At 32.8% G+C, this 22990-nt stretch overlaps 1 protein-coding gene and 1 pseudogene across 1 annotated transcript in view; both read left to right on the top strand.

Moving 5' to 3' along the window:
- Nucleotides 1-22990, top strand: part of LOC148954268 (uncharacterized) — a 309906-nt gene that overhangs the window by 151889 nt on the left and 135027 nt on the right. The gene's annotated exons all lie outside the window — the stretch shown is intronic.
- On the top strand, nucleotides 10880-11932 carry LOC148954269 (uncharacterized; annotated as a pseudogene).

Genomic DNA, 22990 nt, shown 5'->3' with positions numbered 1-22990 from the left:
CTGAGTAATCTGTACCGGAGTTTAAGAAATTTAATTAAAAATGATCTAACAAAGTATTTTATTAAACCAATTGACAATAGTATTGACTCCATTACAAAAAGGCCTTTAAGACTAGCTGCTAAAAAAGCAAGATTAGCTTTGAAAATTTGCAGTTAATAATTTCATTTTATTTCATTTGAATGAATTCATCCTCTCTCATCATTTTATTTATCAGTCCTGGTTGAACTTTGTTGAATTAACGATACTGGGTCTGTTTTAAAGGTTTTTAAAAGCATTTTTAGTTTTTAATTTCGTATGTTAATTTAAGCTGTTTATATATATATTTATATATATATATATATATATATATATATATATATATATATATATATATATATATATATATATGTTTTTTCTTTAATGTTGTGCTGAAGACGGCCCTTGGACATAGGGCCGAAATATTCACCGATTTAAATTGCACTGTCTTGGAAAAAATTTCCCAATTGTTTTTAAGTTGTGTTTGTTTGATATGGAAAGGCAGTGTGGTCTTCGCCAATATTTGCGTCTAGCTTATGGGGAGCAGTTGACCTATGATATTTTTTATTTTATTAGTTTAGCTAAAAAAACATGCAAATATTATTAATCGACAAAATTTTTTCAGAATCCTGCAGAAATGAAAATCTTATTCCAAAGTCTTTAAGATATAAACTACGTCTAAATACCGGGAAAGAAGGGCAATTTGCTCATACACTACAATTAAAAAACTTAGTCCATATTATTAAGGACAAAAAGCAAAAAAGACATATCATTTCCTCAGAAAGAAAATCTCTCGAAAATTTTTTGCTTGAAAACCTGTCCACTGTTGATTTTTCCCAAGTTGTTAGATTAGAAAGGAATTTGTTTCGCCATGATTTTCGCTTGTCAAAGGAACGACTTTATACAAAATTAGAAAAATTCAGAGACGAATCTTCGATGAGCAACCATATTTATTCTCCAAGATTCACTCCTGGACCCGGTATGGTTAACCTCTCTTCTAGAACATTTGTAACCCAGGAAATCGAAACACTGGAAAAAGGTCCAAAATTCTCTTTTCTGCCGAAACAGGTTCCCGTGGCGGATATAGTCTCCTCTTTAGAGTCCGCTTTGCATAAATACTACCCATCTGTTTCAAACCCTGATGGTTAGGTCTTGTCTCATAAATACCCTTTATAGGCTAATAGCCAAAAAAGGCTAAGTCTCCTAACACTTTCACACAAAAAATTTGCACGACATAAAAATATTATCTAACCTCCGCAAAGACCCATCTATTATAATAACTAAAGCAGACAAAAGCAACTCACTCGTTGTCATGGATACGACAGACTATGACAACAAAATCTTTTCACTTTTAAAAGACACAAGTACATGTAAACCGATCACTCATGATCCTATTGATCAATTTACTAATAATATTTGAATGAATTAAAGCAGCTAAAACAGAATGGTAAAATAACACCACAATTACAAAAAAAATTTTACACCCGTTGTAGTTTATTTACAAAATTTTAAGTCTTACCAAAACTGCATAAACAAGGTATTCCCCTAAGACCTATCGTAGCATGTACTAAAGCCCCCCTTCCAATATTGAAAAATGGCTTTGCACAGCTTTCAAACCTCTACTGTATTCACAAAATTCCTACATTAGTAATTCGGCAGATTTGGTTAAAAAACTTAATAACACAAGTATTTCAGAAAACACAATAGTTAGTAGTTTTGATATTGTTTCCATGTACACGAATATAGATGTGGCTACTTCTGAGCAATTATTAAAAACCAAAATAGAAGAAAATTATCACTTAATCGAAGACTCAGCAACAGGAGTAGTAAGTCATATAAAGGTTTCACGGGCTTTTTGTTTAATATGACTTACCACGGGGCAGTCACCTACGCACTTTCACGGGTGATTGCGTAATCATAGTATATCTGGATTTAATTACTAATCAAGTTAGTGTGACCGCCATTTTTCGATCTGGTTAGGTGGGTATAATCTGGTTTGGTTCGTTATTGTGAGAGGGTTACTCAATTTACATCTTAGTGTTAACTCTGCGATGACTTAGTCTAATTGCGTAGGTACTAAAGGAACATTTGAAGGTGGAGAAAAAAAGGGGTAATTAGTGATTGGATAATTTTAACAAGAAATGACTGAAAAGTGTTTTGGAGCAGATGGGATGAATTTGTACTGTATAATACACAAGTGATGATTTGCACAGTGTTGTCAATTTTAAATAGTTTAGAAATAAAAAAAATTAACATGAAATGGCTGAAAAGTGTTTTGAGGGAGTTGAGTTGCACGAGGGTTGACTTGCACGAGGGTTCAGTTAAATGCGGATTTACTTACACAGGGATTAGCTAAATGGGGTCGAGTTGCACGAGGATTCAGTAGCACGGAGGTTCAGTTGGACGGGGTTTCGGTTATACAGGGGTTCAGTTACATGGGGGGTTCAGTTGCACGGGGGGTATCTGCCATAAAAAACACTTCATTCTAAACAAATTGTAGGTACAAAAAAATTTATAGGCCCTTAATTTAGGTATCTGACTATCTCGTAATGGTGACGAACAGCTAAGAATCTTGATATCTGCTATAAAAACACTTCATTCTAAACAAATTGTAGGTACAAAAAGATTTATAGGCCCTTAATTTAGGTATCTGACTATCTCGTAATGGCTACGAACTGCTAAGAATCTTGATATCTGTTATAAAAAACACTTCATTCTAAACAAATTGTAGGTACAAAAAGATTTATAGGCCCTTAATTTATGTATCTGACTATCTCGTAATGGCTACGAACTTCTAAGAATATCGATATCTGTTATAAAAAACTCTTCATTCTAAACAAATTCTTGGTACAAACAGATTTATAGGTCCTTAAGTTATATATCTGCCTATCTCGTAATGGATACGAACTGCTCAGAATCTAGATATCTGCTATAAAAAACACTTCATTCTAAACAAATTTTAGGTACAAAAAGATTTATAGGCCCTTAATTTAGGTATCTGACTATTTCCTAATGGCTACGAACTGCTAAGAATCTTGATATGTGCTATAAAAAACACTTCATTCTAAACAAATTGTAGGTACAAAAGGATTTATAGGCCCTTAATTTAGGTATCTGACTATCTCGTAATGGCTACGAACTGCTAAGAATCTTGATATCTGCTATAAAAAACACTTTATTCTAAACAAATTGTTGGTTCAAAAAGATTTATAGGACCTTAATTTAGGGGTTTGGCTATCTCGTAATAGCTAAGAACTGCTAAAAATCTTTATATCTGCTATTAAAAACACTTCATTCTAAACAAATTGTAGGTACAAAAAGATTTATAGGCCCTTAATTTAGGTGTCTGACTATCTCGTAATGGCTACGAACTGCTAAGAATCTTGATATCTGCTATAAAAAACACTTCATTCTAAACAAATTGTATGTACAAAAAGATTTATAGGCCCTTAAAATACTTCCAAATTTTTCATAGAAGATAGAAAAGTTCAAGTTCTCTTCTGAATTTTACCAACGAACACAATTCAATTCTAATTTCTCAAGAGAAAATAAAAAGCTTCCACTTCAGTTTTAAGTTCACCATGACATAAAAAATTTAAAGTTCAGTTCTAAATTTTTACATAGAAGATAGGAAAAGTTATACTATGATTTCGATTATTTCCTATGAAGATTAAAAGTTTCACTTCAATTTTTAATTTTTTCTCAAAGAAGTGAAGAAAAGTTCAACTTCGATTCTGAATTTTCTCAATGAAAATGAAATAAGTTATTGATCATTTCTATTTTCCCAAAATAATATAAAAATTTTCCACTTCAGTTCAGACAAAAGTTATACTATGATTGTGATTATTTTCCATGAAGATAAAAAGTTTCATTTTAATTCTAAATTTTCTTAAATTCAATTCCAACCTTTCTCAAAGAGATGAAAAAATTTAAAGTTCTGCTCCAAATATTTTCCCGGAAAAGGAAAGTTCAACTTCGATTCTGAATTTTCTCAATGAAAATGAAATAAGTTATTGATCAATTCTGTTTTCATAAAATAATATAAAATTTTCCACTACAATTCAGATTTTTCTCAAAGAGATGACAAATTTAAAATATTGTTCCAAATTTTTCATTGAAGATAGAAAAAGTTATACTTTGATATAATTCTAAATTTTCTTAAATTCAATTCCGACTTTTCTCAAAGAGATGAAAAAATTTAAAGTTCTGTTCCAAATATTTTCCCGGAAAAGAAAAGTTCAACATCGATTCTGAATTTTCTCAATGAAAATGAAATAAGTTATTGATCAATTCTATTTTACTAAAATAATATAAAATTTTCCACTTCAATTCAGATTTTTCTCAAAGAGATGAAAAAATTTTAAGTTCTGTTCCAAATATTTTCCCGGAATAAGAAAAGTTCAACTTCGATTCTGAATTTTCTTAATGAAAATGAAATAAGTTATTGATCAATTCTATTTTCCCAAATAATATCAAAATTTTCCATTTCACTTCAGATTTTTCTCAACGAGATTAAAAAATTTAAAATACTTCCAAATTTTTCATAGAAGATAGAAAAGTTCAAGTTCTCTTCTGAATTTTACCAACGAACACAATTCAATTCTAATTTCTCAGGAGAAAATAAAAAGCTTCCACTTCAGTTTTAAGTTCACCGTGACATAAAAAATTTAAAGTTCAGTTCTAAATTTTTACATAGAAAATTCTATTTTCATAAAATAATATAAAATTTTCCACTTCAATTCAGATTTTTCTCAAAGAGATGACATAATTTAAAATATTGTTCCAAATTTTTCGTAAAAGATAGAAAAAAAGTTACGCTTTGATATAATTCTAAATTTTCTTAAATTCCATTCCGACCTTTCTCAAAGAGATGAAAAAATTTAAAGTTCTGTTCCAAATATTTTCCCGGAAAAGAAAAGTTCAACTTCGATTCTGAATTTTATAAAAGAAAATAAAATAAGTTATTGATCAATTCTATTGTCCTAAAATAATATAAAAGTGTCCACTTCAATTCAGATTTTTCTCAAAGAGATTACAAAATTTAGTTCTGTTCCAAATATTTCCCCGGAATATGAAAAGTTCAACTTCGATTCTGAATTTTCTTATTGAAAATGAAATAAGTTATTGATCAATTCTATTTTCCCAAAATAAACTTTTAAAATCACAACAACTGAAGGTCAGTAAATAAAAAAAAAACCTAAAATAATGTCATGGAATCAACATGCAAAGTCGACATAGCTTTGTTTCATTTTTTAAGGTTCATTTAGACGAGGTTACGTGTATTGTTCCAAATTTTTCATAGAAGATAGAAAAAGTTATACTTTGATATAATTCTAAATTTTCTTAAATTCAATTCCGACCTTTCTCAAAGAGATGAAAAAATTTAAACTTCTGTTCCAAATATTTTCCCGGAAAAGAAAAGTTGAACTTCGATTCTGAATTTTCTCAATGAAAATGAAATAAGTTATTCATCAATTCTATTGTACTAAAATAATATAAAAGTCTCCACTTCAATTCAGATTTTTCTCAGAGATGACAAAATTTAGTTCTGTTCCAAATATTTCCCCGGAAGATGAAAAGTTTAACTTCTATTCTTAATTTTCTTATTGAACATGAAATAAGTTATTGATCAATTCTATTTTCCCAAAATAAACTTTTAAAATCACAACAACTGAAGGTCAGTAAATAAAAAAAAAAAACCTAAAATAATGTCATGAAATCAACATGCAAAGTCGACATAGCTTTGTTTCATACATCCTCCAAAAGTCGACAGGAATGCTCCCCTCCAGCGCTTTCTCGGATATTTTGAATAAAATATGAAAATTCGACAGCTTTATTTAATTTTTTTAGCTTAATGTAGACGGTTACGTGCGCCCACGTAACCTCGTCTAAATTAACCTTAAAAAATGAAATAAAACTATGTCGACTTTGCATATTTTATTCAACATATCCGAGAAAGTGCTGGAGGGGAGCATTCCTGTCGACTTTTGGAGGATGTATGAAATAAAGCTATGTCGACTTTGCATGTTGATTTTATGACATTATTTTAGGTTTTTTTTTTATTTACTGACCTTCAGTTGTTGTGATTTTAAAAGTCTATTTTGGGAAAATAGAATTGATCAATAACTTATTTCATTTTCATTAAGAAAATTCAGAATCGAAGTTGAACTTTTCTTCTTCCGGAGAAATATTTGGAACAGAACTTTAAATTTTTTCATCTCTTTGAGAAAAATCTGAATTGAAGTGGAAAATTTTATATTATTTTAGGAAAATAGAATTGATCAATAACTTATTTCATTTTCATTGAGAAAATTCAGAATTGAAGTTGAACTTTTCTTTTCCGGGAAAATATTTGGAACAGAACTTTTAATTTTTTCATCTCTTTGAGAAAGGTCGGAAGTTGAATAAAATATGCAAAGTCGACAAAGCTTTATTTCATTTTTTAAGGTTAATTTAGACGAGGGTATGTGCGCGCACGTAACCTCGTCTAAATTAACCTTAAAAAATGAAATAAAGTTATGTCAACTTTGCATATTTTATTCAACTTATCCGAGAAAGCGCTGGAGGGGAGCATTCCTGTCGACTTTTGGAGGATGTATGAAATAAAGCTATGTCGACTTTGCATGTTGATTTCATGACATTATTTTAGGTTTTTTTTTTTTATTTACTGACCTTCAGTTGTTGTGATTTTAAAAGTTTATTTTGGGAAAATAGAATTTATCAATAACTTATTTCATTTTCATTAAGAAAATTCAGAATCGAAAGTTGAACTTTTCTTCTTCCGGGGAAATATTTGGAACAGAACTTTAAATTTTTTCATCTCTTTGAGAAAAATCTGAATTGAAGTGGAGAATTTTATATTATTTTAGGAAAATAGAATTGATCAATAACTTATATCATTTTCATTGAGAAAATTCAGAATCGAAGTTGAAGTTTTCTTTTCCGGGAAAATATTTGGAACAGAACTTTAAATTTTTTCATCTCTTTGAGAAAGGTCGGAATTGAATTTAAGAAAATTTAGAATTATATCAAAGTATAACTTTTTCTATCTTCTATGAAAAATTTGGAACAATACACGTAACCTCGTCTAAATGAACCTTAAAAAATGAAACAAAGCTATGTCGACTTTGCATGTTGATTCCATGACATTATTCTAGTTTTTTTTTATTTACTGACCTTCAGTTGTTGTGATTTTAAAAGTTTATTTTGGGAAAATACAATTGATCAATAACTTATTTCATTTTCATTAAGAAAATTCAGAATCGAAGTTGAACTTTTCTTCTTCCGGGGAAATATTTGGAACAGAACTAAATTTTTTCATCTCTTTGAGAAAAATCTGAATTGAAGTGGAGAATTTTATATTATTTTAGGAAAATAGAATTGATCAATAACTTATTTCATTTTCATTGAGAAAATTCAGAATTGAAGTTCAACTTTTCTTTTACGGGAAAATATTTGGAACAGAACTTTAAATTTTTTCATCTCTTTGAGAAAGGTCGGAATTGAATTTAAGAAAATTTAGAATTATATCAAAGCATAACTTTTTCTATCTTCTATGAAAAATTTGGAACAATATTTTAAATTTTGTCATCTCTTATAGAAAAATCTGAATTGTAGTGGAAAATTTTATATTATTTTATGAAAATAGAATTTTCTATGTAAAAATTTAGAACTGAACTTTAAATTTTTTATGTCATGGTGAACTTAAAACTGAAGTGGAAGCTTTTTATTTTCTCTTGAGAAATTAGAATTGAATTGAGTTCGTTGGTAAAATTCAGAAGAGAACTAGAACTTTTCTATCTTCTATGAAAAATTTGGAAGTATTTTAAATTTTTTAATCTCGTTGAGAAAAATCTGAAGTGAAATGGAAAATTTTGATATTATTTGGGAAAATAGAATTGATCAATAACTTATTTCATTTTCATTAAGAAAATTCAGAATCGAAGTTGAACTTTTCTTCTTCCGGGAAAATATTTGGAACAGAACTTTAAATTTTTTCATCTCTTTGAGAAAAATCTGAATTGAAGTGGAAAATTTTATATTATTTTAGTAAAATATAATTGATCAATAACTTATTTCATTTTCATTGAGAAATTCAGAATCGAAGTTGAACTTTTCTTTTCCTGGAAAATATTTGGAACAAAACTTTAAATTTTTTCATCTCTTTGAGAAAGGTCGGAATTGAATTTAAGAAAATTTAGAATTATATCAAAGTATAACTTTTTCTATCATCTATGAAAAATTTGGAACAATATTTTAAATTTGTCATCTCTTTGAGAAAAATCTGAATTGTAGTGGAAAATTTTATATTATTTTTTGAAAATATAATTGATCAATAACTTATTTCATTTTCATTGAGAAAATTCAGAATCGAAGTTAAACTTTTCTTTTTCGGGACAATATTTGGAGTATAACTTTAAATTTTTTCATCTCTTTGAGAAAGGTTGGAATTGAATTTAAGAAAATTTAGAATTAAAATGAAACTTTTTATCTTCATGGAAAATAATCACAATCATAGTATAACTTTTGTCTGAACTGAAGTGGAAAATTTTTATATTATTTTGGGAAAATAGAAATGATCAATAACTTATTTCATTTTCATTGAGAAATTTCAGAATCGAAGTTGAACTTTTCTTCATTTCTTTGAGAAAAAATTAAAAATTGAAGTGAAACTTTTAATCTTCATAGGAAATAATCGAAATCATAGTATAACTTTTCCTATCTTCTATGTAAAAATTTAGAACTGAACTTTAAATTTTTTATGTCATGGTGAACTTAAAACTGAAGTGGAAGCTTTTTATTTTCTCTTGAGAAATTAGAATTGAATTGAGTTCGTTGGTAAAATTCAGAAGAGAACTAGAACTTTTCTATCTTCTATGAAAAATTTGGAAGTATTTTAAGGGCCTATAAATCTTTTTGTACCTACAATTTGTTTGGAATGAAGGGTATTTTTTATAGCAGATATCAAGATTCTTAGCAGTTCGTAGCCATTACGAGATAGTCAGATACCTAAATTAAGGGCCTATAAATCCTTTTGTACCTACAATTTGTTTAGAATGAAGTGTTTTTTATAGAATATATCAAGACTCTTAGCAGTTCGTAGCCATTACAAGATAGTCAGACACCTAAATTAAGGGCCTATAAATCTTTTTGTACCTACAATTTGTTTAGAATGAAGTGTTTTAATAGCAGATATCAAGATTCTTAGCAGTTCTTAGCTATTTTGAGATAGTCAGACCCCTAAATTAAGGGCCTATAAATCTTTTTGTACCTACAATTTGTTTAGAATGAAGTGTTTTTTATTGCAGGTATCAAGATTCTTAGCAGTTCGTAGCCATTACGAGATAGTCAGATACCTAAATTAAGGGCCTATAAATCCTTTTGTACCTACAATTTGTTTAGAATGAAGTGTTTTTTATAGCACATATCAAGATTCTTAGCAGTTCGTAGCCATTAGGAGATAGTCAGATACCTAAATTAAGGGCCTATAAATCTTTTTGTTCGTAAAATTTGTTTAGAATGAAGTGTTTTTTATAGCAGATATCAAGATTCTTAGCAGTTCGTCGCCATTACGAGATAGTCAGATACCTAAATTAAGGACCTATAAATCTGTTTGTACCTACAATTTGTTTATAATGAAGTGTTTTTTATAGCAGATATCAAGATTCTTAGCAGTTCGTAGCCATTACAAGATAGTCAGACACCTAAATTAAGGGCATATAAATCTTTTTGTACCTACAATTTGTTTAGAATGAAGTGTTTTTTATAACAGATATCAAGATTCTTAGCAGTTCGTAGCCATTACGAGATAGTCAGATACCTAAATTAAGGGCCTATAAATCTTTTTGTACCTACAATTTGTTTAGAATGAAGTGTTTTTATAGCAGATATCGAGATTATTAGAAGTTCGTCGCCATTACGAGATAGTCAGATACCTAAATTAAGGGCCTATAAATCTTTTTGTACCTACAATTTGTTTAGAATGAAGTGTTTTTTATAGCAGATACCCCCCGTGCAACTGAACCCCTCATGTAACTGAACCCCTGTATAACTGAAACCCCGTACAACTGAACCTCCGTGCTACTGAATCCTCGTGCAACTCGACCCCATTTAGCTAATCCCCGTGTAAGTAAATCCGCATGTAACTGAACCCCCGTGCAAGTCAACCATCGTGCAACTCAACTCCCTCAAAACACTTTTCAGCCATTTCTTGTTATTTTTTTTTATTTCTAAATTACTTAAAATTGAAAACACTGTGCAAATCATCACTTGTGTATTATACAGGACAAATTCATCCCATCTCCTCCAAAACACTCTTCAGTCATTTCTTGTTAAAATTATCCAATCACTAATTACCCCTTTTTTTCTCCACCTTCAAATGTTCCTTTAGTACCTACGCAATTAGACTAAGTCATCGCCGAGTTAACACTAAGATGTAAATTGAGTAACCCTCTCACAGTAACGAACCAAACCAGATTATACCCACCTAACCAGATCGAAAAATGGCGGTCACACTAACTTGATTAGTAATTGGATTCAGATATACTATGATTACGCAATCACCCGTGAAAGTGCATAGGTGACTGCCCCGTGGTAAGTCATATTAAACAAAAAGCCCCTGAAACCTTTATATGACTTACTACTGACAGGGATTGATGGTGAAGTTTTATTTAATCTTGTTAAAATCTATAATAAGTTTTCAATGTATTTTCAGTTTCGTGATTCTTTTTATCAACAAATAAATGGGTTACCAATGGGAGCAGCTCTATTCGGCCTACTGGCTAATATTTATGTCGAGAACCTTGAAAATAAGGCATTAAATTCTTATTTTTTAAAACATGTCTATTGGGGTCGTTACATAGATGACGTAATGTCCCTTTGGAATTATGGAGAAATTGAACTATGGGGTTTCCTAGATTATCTTAATACTTATGATAGAAATTTGCAGTTTACCCTAGAAACTTAATTTGAAAATAAACTACCATTTTTATATGTGCTAATTATCCGTAATACTAGTAATTTGGATTTAACTATATATAGAAAACCAACACAAAACAATAGATATCTTCATTTTAATTCAAATCACCCCCCACAAGTTAAAAGAGCAGTTGCAACTTCTCTCATTGACCGTGCCCTGAACATTTGCTCCGATTCGTACATAAAAACAGAAATAAATTTTATCTGAGATATTCTTTTTGGCAACGGATACCCTATTCCTTTTGTCAATAATACGATTAACCATAGACTAAAAAGACATTTTCGTAAAATCAACGATATTTCACAATTTGAGGCTCCAGAAAAACCCTCTAATATAATTTATCTTCCGTACATCCCAAGAATCACCACAAAAATAAAAAATATTTGCACAAAAAACAATCTGTACTTAGTTTTCACCAATAATTTTAAAATCACAAATTTCTTAAACTCCGGTAAAGATGAAACCCCAGTTACTCACCAAAGAGGGGTTTATCAAATACTATGCGATTGTGGCAATTACTACGTTGGCAGAGCTCATCAGAATCTAGAAAAACGGATACACCAGCATAAAGAAGACATAGACAAAGTGTTAATTGCTAATAGTTCTAATAACTCCTTTGATTCTGCTTTAGCTAGCCATATATTTAATAATCCCAGCCACACAATACTTTTTCAAAAATATTCTCTCATTACTAGTGATTTGGGGATAAAACAGGTGGTCCGGGAATCATTCGAAATTAGGCTCAAAATAAATAAAAATATTTCCTTAAATAGGGACTTAGGAGGATGTTCACTGAATTCTTTATACTCAAATTTAATTAAAAATCATCTAACAAAATATTTTATTAAACCAATAGACAATAATATTGAATCCGTTACAAAAAGGCCTTTAAGACTAGCTGCTAAAAAAGCAATATTAGCTTTGAAAACTTGCAGTTAATAATTTCATTTTATTTCGTTTGAATGAATTCATCCTCTCTCATCATTTTATTTATAAGTCCTGGTTGAACTTCGTTGAAGTAAGGATACTGGGGCTGTTTTAAAGGGTTTTAAAAGCATTTTTAGTTTTAAACTCCGTATTTTAATGCAAGTTGTTTATATGTATTTTTTTTCTTTAATGTTGTGCTGAAGGCGGCCCTTAGACATAGGGCCGAAATATTCACCGATTTAAATTGCACTGTCTTGGAAAAAATTTCCCTATTGTTTTTAAGTTGTGTTGTTTGATATGGAAAGGCAGTATGGTCTTCGTCAATATTCACAATAATAAATCAATAAAAGAACCATGAATATTACACTAAATCAAAAAATACATATGAAATAAGTATTAAAGATTATAAACACTAGCATACAGTAAAAAAAAATTATAATATTAACGATAAATAAGGGAAAAAACAAAAAGGAGAAACACTAGGAAAAGAGAAAACAGGGAAAATAAAAATGGAGAGAGAGAAATTACTAAACTGGAAAGTCCCGACGAAAAACTGCCTCTGCAGACAGAAATAACGGGACATCCGGAGGGATGGAATTCCATAATTGAATTGATTTATAAACAGGAGACCTCTGGCCTGCTGTAGATGAACGTTTGGGTAAAATAAGTCTACGAGAAGAACTACGTAAATAAGTAAAGTACCTACCTGAGCCTGTCCGTGAAAAAAAATTGCTGCAGAGGCGGTGGAAGTGTACCTAGAAAAGCAGAATGCGCTTAATAAAGATTACTTTTACCCTCAATACGATCCAGCGGAGCTATTCCAGTATCATTATAAAGATCAGAGGAAGGGTAAACCCGAGAGAGAAGAAAAGTAGCCTTCACTGCCCTATTTTGGGCTCTTTGAAGTGAGCAGAGAAGAGATTTATTAGTATTACCCCAGACAGAGCAGCAATAAGAAAGATAAGGAAAACAAAAGCATAATAAAGAGAAAGCATAACATCTGGGGGAAGAAATGAGTTCACCCGATACAACATTGAAGACTGGCGGAGGATGAGGGAATGGATATGAGTTATATGAGGTCTATAAGAAAGAAAACAGTCGAGATACACACCAAGAAATTTTACCATAGCAGCTTGCGGTATAACATCATTCCCATAAGTCAGGATGATTGGCTCCTTTACGTCTCTCATACGATAAGGGGTCCTGAAGTGTACAATGGCACTTTTTTGGCTGTTGAGTCATACCATTTGACCAGCACCAATCTTTTACTTTATCAAGAAGACCTTGAGCTAGGGAAGTGGCAGATGGCAAGTCCACTGCAGCAATGAAAAAGTTACTGTCATCAGCAAAAAGAATAGGGTGCACAAGGGGATGAAGACCATCAACGAGATCATTAATGTAAATTAAAAACGAAAGTGGTTCAAGCACAGAGCCCTGTGGGACACCCTTCAATATAGACAAAGTAGTTGAAGAATTACCATTAACCGAAAAATACTGAGATCTTCATGACAGATAAGATCTTAACCATTCTAGTGGGACTCCATGTACTCCAAATGAAGACAGTTTAGACAAAAGAACAGAGTGGTCAACCATATCAAAGGCCTTTGAAAAGTCAAGAAATAGACCCAAAACACACAAGCCCTTGTCCAGATTAACACGCACAAACTTTGTTGCATCTGAAAGTGCATACGAGGTAGAGAAAGTGGGACGAAAATAATACTGATGGTTAGTTATGAGAGAATTTCCCGCAGTCGTATTAGTACTAAATACAAATGAAGAGAGTCTATGATACACTACCCTTTCAACAACCTTAGAGATGACAGGAAGAAGAGAAATGGATCTATAATTTGAAATTAGAGATGTATCACCTTTTTTATGCAAAGGTAAAATATTAGCAACTGTAAATAAATGAGGGAAAACACCAGAAGAAAGAGACAGGTTAGTTATGTGTGAGATGGGGTTAGAAACAAACTGACCAATTTTTTTACGAACATTATTACTCAAACCAAAACCATCAACTGAATGGCTACTTGGAAGCTGGGAAATAATACTATAAATTTCAATATCACTGCATGGGGAAAGGAAAAATGACTTTTCTGCGATGGGAAAACTACTTACTCTACTCTTGGGCGAGAGGTGAAATACGAATTGAAGGCGTTTGCTGAAGAATTTTTATCCATAAAAGATCCATCAGCTTTCCTGTAATGACATGGGGGGGGGGACTGTTTGAGTTTCTTGCAAGAAACAGCTTAATTTAATACACTCCAAACCTTTCGCAAATTCCCCTTACACTCATCAATTCGACGCGAAAAATAGAGCTTTTTGGCTGCACGTACTGAAGAAGTAAGTGCATTTTTATAATGTTTATACTTCAAAAGATCATCCTTTGTTTTACTTTTACATGCAACCTTGAACAGAGACGCCTTCATATGTGTAGCATTGATCAGACCTTTGGACATCCATGGGCATTCGGATATAGAATTCCTTGGTCTCTTCCTCAGAGGAAAATGCTTATCCAACAGAGTTCCCATACAACACACAAATAAACTTGTTGCACATTCAACATCATTAGCTTCAAGAACACTAGACCAATCATTACTACGAGTCTGAAGACTAAGAATTAAATTGGAAATTTCGTTATCTGTAAAAGTTGTAAAAGAAGACTCACCTTGCTCATTCACAGCAGTCTCAGTTTTTAGGCCCAGAAAGTGATAGATAAATAGAGAAGTGATAAGACAGATCAGTGAAAACAAGACCAGTATTAAACTTCAATTTAGGAGAATGAAAAATGAAAATATTATCTAATAAAGTGGCAGAATTTCTTGTAGGAACAACACGAGAAGGATAAAAAAATTGAAAGAAGTAGCACAGAAGAAGAAAGCACATAAAAGAGATGGTCGCATTCATCACTTGATCTAACATTTAACATATTGCAATTAAAATCTCCCAAAACACAAATATGTTTTTTTAGAGAAAGTCCTCACACCAGAAAGCTGATCTAGCAAATCACAAAACAGATGTGTTGGAAAAGGAGGTTGCTTATAAAACAAACAAACAGTATCACATGCAAACTGGCTTTTCAGATCAATGACAAGAGAATAAACAGTCCTAATATTAACTACTGAAGTAAACAAGGATTCAAGGTCATACCGTCTACTAAATTTAATATCAGACTTTATAAATAAAAAAATGCCCCCTGAGCACTTTGTTACCATTCTAGGGACACGAATAGCAATATAACCCTGCATATCATAAGCCATTAAATTTTCAATATCAGATAACCATGTTTCTGTTAATCCAATTACATCAAAAGGGCAAGAATTATCAGACCACAAATATGATTTCAGACTATCCCACTTATCTCGTATCCCACGTACATTCAAACAAAATACATTAAAGCAACTATTTAAAGAGAGAGAAGGCATGATTTTATCACAAAAATCAATAGTAGTGTGATAATTACAACTACAATTAACCATAGATTCAAGAAGAGGGTCAAATGTGTGTGCCTCTTGTTTGCCAGCACTACTTGGTTGCTCAAAGATAACTGGTATAGGAAGACAAGAGTTCAAAACAAAAGAGAAACCACCCAGATTCACCACATATTACAAAGGCATACAATATCTTTACAAATGAACAAGATATCCAACATGCAGGCTGAAATAGCAGAGGGTATATTGAAACTAAAAAGGTGAAACTTATAGGCAACGAAGAAAAGAGAGAAAAAAATCTGCAAGACAAAGAACAATAACAAGCTACAAAACTAAAAAAAAATGATAACAAACAATTACAAGGACAAAGGCAAAAACAAAATAAAGAAAAAGGCAAAACAATAAAGAAGCAACCACAGGAAAGAGTTATCAACGGTTTATGCAATTCACTTAAAAGAATAATGTAAAACAACATAAATTCAAGCATAAGTAAAACCATTAAATAGAGTTAAAAAAAACAACAACAACAAAACAGAGCTAAAAGGAGAAAAATGGTTTATTTCAGTCCTGGGAGGGGCTTGGATGGGCTGTAGTTGACTGATGGAGAGCATTAGCTTGAGATCTACCTTGCAAACTTTCCTTTTCTCTAAGAATAAGCTGCTGCATTCTTGGACTACAAAATTCCACCACAATTGGGCGAGATTTCAAACCTGAGCCTTGTTTTCCAATCCTTCTAACAAAAACTATGTCATTCTTAGTCAAAGGAATACCAGGAAATCTAGTACCGCAAAATCCAAGAAATTTGCTTTCAGAAGCTTCTGGATAAGGGCCTTTTTGAAACCAAATAGGATCAGCTGATTTGAAATTTTCATTTGGTCAAACTGATCGCTCAGACGATCCACCTTGAGCTGAATTGGTTTCAGAGATTTTTGCAGCTGTGACAAACCTGAGTCAAGCAAATGAAGAGATGATTTAAGCTTTGACATCCTCACATCATATTGTTTTAGTGATTTTTCCACAAGCACATCAAAATCCATTTTAAGACTATTGTATACCTCTTGTTTAATGGTTTACATATTGTTAGCATCAAAAGCAGCAGGCACATGACTAGAGGCAAGTTTTTTAACAGAGGCCTCGACCAAAGAACCAACCTCATTAGACAGTGCCTCAGTGACAATTTCTGCCATAGTAGATTTAAGGTTTTGGTCATTAAGTGTATCTGCAATTAGCTTCTGCTTGTTCTTAAGGGTGTTAATGTGTGAGGTGAGCATAGCAATCTGCTCATTAATAGATTCAGCTCCACTGTACTGAAGGGAGCAGTTTCATCTCATCTCTCTGTGACTAGGAGATCTATAGCTCTTTTTTGAGTTATCACCCATGATGTAGGCTAAATTGAACTCCAATCAAACTAGGCTAATCAAGCTACAAGCTAACAGCAAAAAGTAAGGAATCTTCTGGCTGGCACAATCAATTATAAAAAGGGTCTAATAACAGCTGAGAAGAGGTTTAGGCACCAGGCAGAAAAATAAAAAGACTGTACCTGGGGGTTCCCCAATTGCACCCCTGGGGTTGGGGCTGCTAGGCTTGCCTGCTTTTTCCACTGGACTGGTAGGCAGGCTAAACCAGTTCTTCAGACAAATTCAATTTAACGAGATCTTTAATGATGCCAGATATTAAACTTAAATAAACAGTATAAATTCCAGTTTGCTTCTTAATTTTTGAATTTTACAACCGATAGCCCAAATTTGTTTCTGAACTATTATATTTTCATCCCATTTTGTTTCATTTCATTAGAATTAAGGAAACTTCACTTCTCGCGTGACTACCGAATTCTAGACCACTTGTAATTGCCAGTATGTGGCTCTTGAACACGCTTAATCTATCTGGTGGGACTTGAATCAATATTGGCCCCTATTTTAAACTTTTTTTTTTGTTTTTTTATGCATTGAAATTTTGATGTTTTTTCAAGCTTAAAGAGTTCTAAATATTCGAAACTATCGTGAAGGCAGATTTGTTGATATAGCTATTGCTATCTACTTACTTATGTGGAGTTAGTTTCTCTCTCACCTGGAGGCATACAAGAAAGTATCTGTGGACTTCCGTGTTGGATGATCTTTTGCCAAAGCTAAAAACTCGTTAAAAGACCCCTTCTTAATTCTTAATTAATTGATAAGAACTCATTACAGGACCCCTTCTCAATTTTAAGGGAACAGCCAATCGTCTTCAGTCCCCTTCCACCCTTCCGTAAATAAAATGGAATGTCAGAATTCGATAATACCGCATATTGTTACAAAAATTTCTTGTTATTGATTTTTCGTTACTATTGGCCCGTGTTGCTCTTTCTTCAGTACATCTCCTCGTCGTGAGCTATTTAGTCCTTCTTATCATCAAAGGAGATTAAATTTTAGACATGAAAATACAAAATTATTGGCTTGAACAAAGCACGTTTGAATACAATCAGTAATATAGAGACAAACAGAGACAAGAAATTGGAATGCTACGTCCGCTCCCATTCTTCTGGATGGACGAGCCTTTATGAATTAACCCGTGTTATACTGTTGAACTAATTGACTTTACTGGAATGACTAGAACACATGCAAAGAGAATATATTGAGAACAAATTACTTGCTCCGTAGAATATCCCATCGGAGAGAAGGATATATTAGACGTTTTTCTAAGAAATAGTTTGAGGGTAGCTTTGGTTACACTGACGAGGAGCATAATAGCGATGAGTATTAGGAATGGACAATATCTCCACGTCGCTTTTGTCTATGATGCACGTCACGAAACGTTGGGTAATAAACTTCGTGTTCGTTAAGAGTTTCATCATAGGCAGTACAGTGGTGCTGCCTAAGTAAAGAGTGATATGGGCACAGTTTATTATTTTTGTTTTGTTTAGACCAGGGCATTTCGTATTGAAGGAGTTGTCACATAATCTTTAAAAAGAGCTATTTCGATTGGAAATAGAAAGGGCCCTTTTCAATAGTCGAAAGTGATTGGAGGGCAACTAACCCCCCTCTTACACCCACAATTTCCCCAAACACACTCAATAAAAATTTTAAGATGGCCATTTTGTTCAATGTAGATGAAAGATCCGGAAATTATGTCTTTTAGAATGACATCCCTACAGCCCTCACGGCAGGGATTGTAAGTTATGCCCTGGGGGCGTTTAACGTTCAAATAGAAAATGTGATCGTAGTAACTTCGGAGGGGGCTAGTTGGATTGTTCATCCGAAGGTTTACTGCCCATTTTGAGGTACAGAGTGATCGGAGGGTGGATACCCCCCCCCCTGCACACCTCGCATTTTCCCGAAATGCATCTGATAGAAATATTGAGATAGCCATTTATTGTCGTAGAAACGTCAAAAATAGCTCATTCAATTGAAAATTGAAAGGGCTAGTGCCCTTTTTAATAGTCAAAAGTGATCAAGGGCAACTAGCCCCCTCCCACGCCCAGATTTTCTCAAACACATCCAATCAAAATTTTGAGATAGCAATTTTGTTAAACGTAATTGAAAGGTCCGAAAATTATGTCTTTGAGTTGGGGGCTATTTGCCCCCACAGCCCTCAGGGCAAGGGTTAAAAGTTATGCCCTGGGCATATACGGTATTTATAGAAAGGGTGATCGTAAAAACTCCTGAATATTCTAATTTGATTGGAAATCAGATGTTCTAATACCCTTCTTAAGATTCAGAGTGGTCAGACGGTGAAATCCCTCCCCCACACCTCATATTTTCCCGAAATAGATCTGATAGAAATTTTGAGATGGCCATTTGTTGTCGTAGAAACTTTGAAAAGAGCTCATACGATTGGAAATCGAAAATGCCCTTTTTAATAGTCGAAAGTGATTGGAGGGCAGCTAATCCCACACCCACCCTTTTCCCAAACCCATCCAATTCAAATTTTTAGATAGGCATTTTATTCAGCGTAATTGAAGGTCCGGAAATAATGTCTTTGAGGATGACAACCCCCCAGAGCCCTCAGGGCAGTTATAAGCTATGCCCTGGGGGCATAAAAGGTATGTATAGAAAGAATGATCGTATAAACTTCGGAGGGGGCTTATTGGATTCGTAATCAGAAGTTCTAGTGCCCTTTTTAAGACTCAGAGTAACCAAAGGGTGGATAACTCCCCCCTTTCTCACACCTCATATTTTCCCGCAATACATCTGACAGAAATTTTTAGATGACAATTTGTTGTCGCAGAAACTTCGAAAATAGGTCCTTTGATTGGAAATTGAAAGGGCCAGTGCCCTTTTTAATAGTTGAAAGTGATTAGAGGGCAACTAACCCCACTCTCATGCCCACCCTTTTCCCAAACACGTCCAATAAAAATTATGAGATAGCCATTTCGTTCAACGTAATTTAAAGGACCGGAAATTTTGTCTTTTTGGATGCCACCCCCCCCCCCCAACAGCCCTCAGGGCAAGGTAAGTAATGGCCTGGGGGTATATAAGGTATATATAGAAAGAGTGATCGTATAAAATTCAGAGGGGGCTCGTTGGATTGGTAATGAGAAGTTCTAATGTCCTTTTTAAGATTCAGAGTGATTGGAGGGTGGATAAATTCCACCCCCAAATTTCGTATTTTTCCGTAATGCATGCGTCTGATAAAAATGTTTAGATGACCATAAGTTGTCGTAGAAACTTAGAAAAAGGGTCGTTCGATTGGAAATTGAAAGGGGTAGTGTCCTTTCTATTAGTCAAAAGTGATTAGAGGGCAACAAGACCCCTCCACCACCCCCCCTCCCCCCTCCCCACAAATCCCAAAACACATTTAATCAAAATTTTGATAAAGCCATTTTGTTCAGCGTAGTTGAAAGTTCTGGAAATTATGGCTTACAACCCCCTTTACCGTCTCAAGACCAGAATATAATTTGCCCTTTACTAAAAAAATCTGTGGATTGTGGCTGTGAATTGTTAGTTTAGTAAACATATACTGATACATATTCCTTAAGGTTTTAATAATTTTTAATTCATCAAAATTAAAAAAATTAAAACATTTTAAACGTATTTTGATTATTTAAATCATACTATAAATAACCGAGTCAAACTCAAAACGAGCAAAATTAACATGAGTAGGGCTGACAACTCCCATGCCTTTTCAAGACCAGAACATAATTTGCACTTTACTGGAAATAAAATACGTTTAAAATGTTTCTACTTTGTTTTTACTTGTTTAAATTGTTTTTACTAGACATATGAAGGGGGAAGTCCTCCCCCTTGTGCTCCAATTACAGCGCGAGTGTCTGGTGCCCTTTTTACGAGTGCCAAGAGATTGGAGGGCAAATAGCTCTTCTCTCAAGCACATTCATTTTCCAACCACTTCCAGTCAAAATTGAGAAACAGCCATTTTATTCAGCATAGTAGAACGGTCCAGCAACTAAGTCTTTAGGGATATTAAGCATGTAAACTCCCAACAATTATGTAATTGGCCCATTATGCTTTAAAAGTAAATGTTGCTGTAAAATAAATCAAAAGGTACTGTTTTAAATGGTGCCAATAAGACACATCAGCAATATATCGAGAACGACTGGGGGGGGGATATTAAATTGAAACTTTTGGGGATACTCCTAATACTATTTTTGATCTTAGAATATAAATAAATAAAAGAGTGTAAGTATATCCAGGTTGTTAAAGAGAATATATAGAATCGTTTGAGAATGATATTAATTTTATATTTCAAGTCAACTTCAGAAGCTATAAAATTAAATTAAAATACTGTTCGTGTCAGAATTAAAAATCGTTAAAAAAGTTTCACCAACATACAAATAGCAATTCGTACTATGAATTCCTATAGAAGAAAACTGAAAAGATATACAATATTTTTTTCCATGATAAAGACTGTGTCAATAAAAAACGAACAGAGATTAGATGAAAAACCTTTTTCTACAAAAGAAGTTTCTCAAAGAAAAGTAAAGAGCTCCATTAGGCTGAAAATGAGCAAAAATAAAGTCAAAAAATCTTCCAAGCGTATAACTACCGCAATTCACTATGATAAATAAATGTAACTCAAAACGAACAGAGATTACAATAAATAGCCGTGTCAGTAGTAACCTATTACGCACTTTCAAAAATACATGAAAAAGTACATGGAATTGCACAAGAATATGCACTACAGTATCACGTGGACATTGCAAAAAAGCTGTCAAACACGTTTGAGAGTATAGTCGAGATTGTATAAGACAACCAGTTGTTATTGATATTAACTGTACAAGAATATGAATGCTCCTTCCACGTGCACATCGCAAAAAAAACGAGCAGTACAAGCGGGGAATCCCCATTGGTTCTTGAAATCTGGCTTGTTACAGATGTCTGTTTCAACCCCATGTTTTCATGGATGCTAAAATCAGCACTGTTTGATTGACATTTGCAAAAAAGGGATAAGGGATTCGCGAATTGGACTGTACGAATGATCTTATTTGAATAATGAGGAAAAAAACTGAGCTAGATAACATTTGCGAATTGGATCTTATAAAGATGGAGAAAAAAAAGGGTTAAAGTGATTAGCAGTTAAGGTAACCCTGAAGAGCATGTTAATTCATTCCTTATTTATTATAAATTTGGAACAATATCAATCTATGAAAATGTTTAACGATGATAAAATGGTCTTATGACTAGACCTAGCTTTACTTCTTCGATGTGTTCCGTATAATACACAAGTGGCGTTTGAACAGTGTTGTCAATTTAAAATAGAGTCTAACATTATAGTATACAAAAAAATTGATACTAAGAGAGATGTAGATGGCAAGAAAAGAATTTTAATAATGGATAGCTTTACTTCTTCGATGTGTTCTGTATAATACACAAGTGGCGTTTGAACAGTGTTGTCAGTTTAAAATAGAGTCTAAGGTTATAGTATACTAAAAAGTTGATACTAAGAGACATGTAGATGGCAAGAAAAGAATTCCAATAATGAAATTCAGAACAAACCTTAGAAATCCTTGCAAATCAAGTAGTAAGGTGTATGTGAGTACGAACAATCAAGGATCATAAGCACCAACGACCCTAACCAGCAAAGATATTAACCCCCCAAAGGTCCCCTATCCCCAAACTCGAAGGGCTCCCCCTCCCTCCAACTTTTTGGCCCCACCCCCATTTTTTTTGATTTTTTTTAATTTTATTATTATGATTTTTAACATGATATAATTTTTCTAATTTTTTTACATGTCTTCGAATGAGATGAAACATACTTGAAATGACAGTAAGGAATTAAATTTCTTTGGAGTACGGAAAAATTCAACTCTTATGTTGGTGGATTGGATTTCTTTCATTGAAATGCAAGAGTTGGAATATTTCAGTAGTGTTTTGTCGTGGTTTACCTTGTCACAGTTACATTCTTTTGATTTTTCAAAGTTCATTTCGAATTTCTTTCGTTGAAATGCAAGAATTGGAATATTTCAGTAGTGTTTTATCGTGGTTTACCTTGTCACACTTACATCCCCTTGATTTTTCAAAGTTCATTTTGGATTTCTTTCGTTGAAATGCAAGAGTTGGAATATTTCAGTAGTGTTTTGTTATGGTTTACCTTATCACAGTTACATTCTATTGATTTTTCAAAGTTCATTTTTGGTATCAGTTTGATTGAATTCTATATCATCAACCCTTTCTCGAATACAGGGGATAAAATAAACAAAATCTAA

Source organism: Artemia sp. Qi Xiang Cuo, chromosome 3 (genome assembly GCF_049724085.1).
Source record: "Artemia sp. Qi Xiang Cuo chromosome 3, ASM4972408v1, whole genome shotgun sequence".
Taxonomy (NCBI): domain Eukaryota; kingdom Metazoa; phylum Arthropoda; class Branchiopoda; order Anostraca; family Artemiidae; genus Artemia; species Artemia sp. Qi Xiang Cuo.
The sequence above is the reverse complement of the archived record's forward strand: the minus strand, read 5'-3'. Positions and strand labels throughout refer to the sequence as shown.